Source organism: Pteropus vampyrus, unplaced genomic scaffold (genome assembly GCF_000151845.1).
Source record: "Pteropus vampyrus isolate Shadow unplaced genomic scaffold, Pvam_2.0 Scaffold906, whole genome shotgun sequence".
NCBI classification, from domain to species: Eukaryota; Metazoa; Chordata; class Mammalia; order Chiroptera; family Pteropodidae; genus Pteropus; species Pteropus vampyrus.
The window spans coordinates 17,607-20,930 of record NW_011889687.1 but is presented as its reverse complement, the minus strand read 5'-3'; the positions used below and the strand labels follow the sequence as shown (position 1 = coordinate 20,930).

At 37.0% G+C, this 3,324-nt stretch overlaps 1 pseudogene; it reads left to right on the top strand.

The window, feature by feature from the left end:
- Nucleotides 1–1,500: 1,500 nt before the first annotated feature.
- LOC111734257 lies at nucleotides 1,501–1,617 on the top strand (annotated as a pseudogene).
- The last annotated feature ends 1,707 nt before the right edge of the window (nucleotides 1,618–3,324 follow it).

The window sequence follows — 3,324 nt, the reverse complement described above, 5'->3', positions numbered from 1 at the left end:
AGTCACCTATGACAGATTCTCAGAGACTTGTGGGACGATATCGAAGTAATCACGCATATGTGCAATTAGAAACTCAGGAGAGGAAAGAGAGAACAGGGCAGAAAAAATGTATAAAAAGAGACCAAAAGTTTCCAAAATTTGCTAAAAGACATGAGTTTATAGATTCAAGAAACTTGATGAAGTCCAAGCAGGATATATATAAATAAAACCACACCCAGAACAACTGACAAAAGCAAAATAAACAGAAAAACTTGAGAACGAACAGAGAAAAAGGACATGAGAACAATTATAAGAATGACCAGTAAACATGTTTCTGATTTATCAGTGGAAAGAACGGAGCTCAGAAGACAATGAAATTGAGGAATGGCCTGGTTGGGACTCCGGGAATAGAGGTCTCACAGTGTCCCCAGCTTCACTTTTCCTTGCCCTGTCGCTTAACAATAGATTGTCACCAGCATTTTGACCCAGAGCTTGGAACGTCCCCTGCCATAGAAAGTCGCCCTGACACTTATGATTATGCTGACTGATCATAATCCTTCTGTCTAGCATTCTTTGTTCCTGGGTTGTTAATGCCACTGGAGGACCACGGCTCCATGAAGCACAACAGACAACGGACTCCCCTCCCCCAACTGTCATGCAGCCTCTGGGATAATGCCCAGATTTTCCCTTAAATACCCGAAACGGGATTGAGAAGCCAAGGCAGTTTTGAAGGTGTTGACCTGCTGCCTTCTCAGATCACTGGTGCTCTGACAATGAATCCTTATTCTAAACAGCTCAACTCCTGTCAGTCTATTGGCTGAGCGGCACAGGCAGCGCGAGCCCCTGACTCAGTTGCCCTCTGGTTTCAAAATGATATTTTCTAAGTGCTGTAAGAAAATAACCTATTAACTCAAAACTCCACACCGGTGAAAATATTCTTCAGAAAAAAAGATATTTTTAGATAAAATAAAACTAAAATAGTTTTCTTTCAAACAGAACTCAACAAAAACAACAAAAAGAAACACTGAAGACATTTCTTCTGGTTGAAAGAAACACCAGATGTGAACTTAAATCTTCAGGAAGGAATACACAGCTCTGGAAATGATGAATACGGGGGTTGAGGGCAGAATCAGGCAGGTAACAAAAGACTTTTTTTTCTTTTAGCTTCCCCAAAATCCAAATTAACAACACTATCAATCACCTTGACCTAATTTACATTTACAGAATGCTATACCCTGCAATCATGGAATATATATATATATATGTTTTTATCCAAATAAACAGTACTATCAACCACCTTGACCTAATTTATGTTTACAGAATGCTATATCCTGCAATCGTGGAATATATATGTTTTTATTCATTAATAATTTATTTCAGAATATATATTTAAAAAAGTGTTTAAATTACATTCACTAAAATGGCTCATATGTTGAGAAATATAACAATTAATGATAAATTTCAAAAGATGGAAATCATATGTACTCTGGCCAAAATTAATTTTATTAGAAATAAATAACAGTCTACAGCCATGCCACCCTGAACGTGCCCAATCTCGTCTGATCTCAGAAGCTAAGCAGGGTCAGGCCTGGTTTTCTTGGATGGAAGACCACCTAAGAAGACCAGGTGCTGTAGGTGTAAAAAGTAAAAAATAAGGGATTGTGAACTGACAAGGTCCTTGCAATCTGTGAGGTCAACCAAGGGTTGCCTTGTCTAGAAAAAAAAAAAAAAAGAAAAGAAACAAAGAAAAAGAAGTGGAAAAAAACCATTCCTTTTGCAATTTCAACAACAACAAAAATACCTAGGAAAAAATCTAACAAAACATGCGAAGGACCTATATGATGAAAACTATAAGACTCTATTAAAGAAATCAAAGAAGATACAAAGAAATGGAAAGGTATTCCTTGTACTGGGATTGGAAGAATCAACATAGTTAAAATGACCTGATCGCCTAAAGCATTATACAGATTTAATGCAATCCGCATCGAAATCTCACTGGCATTTTTTAAAGAAATAGAACAAAATATCATCAGATTTGTGTAGACGCGCAAAAGACCCTGAACTGACAAAGACATCCTGAGAAAAAAGAACAAGACGGGAGGCATCACTCTGTTCAACTTCAAATTATAATCCAAAGCAACTATAATCAAAACAGCATGGTATTGGCAGGAAAACAGTCACACAAACCAGTGGAACAGAGTCGAGAGTCCAGAAGTATACCCATGTTTATATGGGTTTGTCAGAAGTAAACCCATGTTTATATGGGTTTGTCAAATGATTTTTGACAAAAAAGTCAAAAACATACAGTGGGGAAAGGAAAGCCTATTCAATAAATCGTGATGAGAAAACTAGAAAGCCACCTGCAAAAGAATGAAACTAGACTGTTGTCTATCACCACACACCAAAATTAACTCAAAATGGATTAAGAAACAGAAACCATAAATTGCATAGAACAAAACATAGGAACTAAACTCAAGGACGTTGGACTTAAACAGGATTTTATGAATTTGACCTCAAAGGCAAGGGGAGTAAAAGCTAAAATAAGTGAATGGGACTACATCAAACTAAAAAGCTTCTGCTCAGCAAAAGAAACCATCAGCAAGGTAAAGAAACAATCATCCAAATGGGAAAATATATTTGCAAGCAACACCTCCAATAAAGGCCTAATATCCAAAATAAACAAAGAACTCATACGACTCAATAACAACAAAAAATAAACGAGCCAGTCAAAAAATGGACAGAGGACCTGAACAGACACTTCTCCCTAGAGGACATACAAATGGCCAACAAATATGTGAAAAGATGCTCAACATCACTAGCTATTAGAGAAATGCAAATCAAAACCACAATGAAATATCATCTCACATCTGTTAGAATGGTTATAATCAACAGGACAAGTAATAACAATGTTGGCGAGGATGCGGAGAAAAAGGAACCCTCATATACTGCTGGTGGGACTGCAAATTGGTATAGCCACTATGGAAAACAGTATGGAGGTTCCTCAAAAAACTAAGAATTGATCACCGTATGATCCAGCAATCCCTTTATTGGGTATTTACCGCAAAGACTTGAAAACCCATATCCTTAAAGATATTTGCACACCAATGTTCATAGCAGCATTATTCATGGTGGCCAGGACATAGAAACAACCGAAGTGTCCTACAATACATGATTGGCAAAAGAAGCTGTGGTAGACATATATATATACAATGGAATATTACTCAGCCATAAGAAGAGATGAAATACTGTCATTTGCGACAACATGGATGGACCTCGAAATCATCATGCTAAGCAAAACAAGCCAGATAGAAAAAGTTGAAAATCACACGATATTACTTATACATG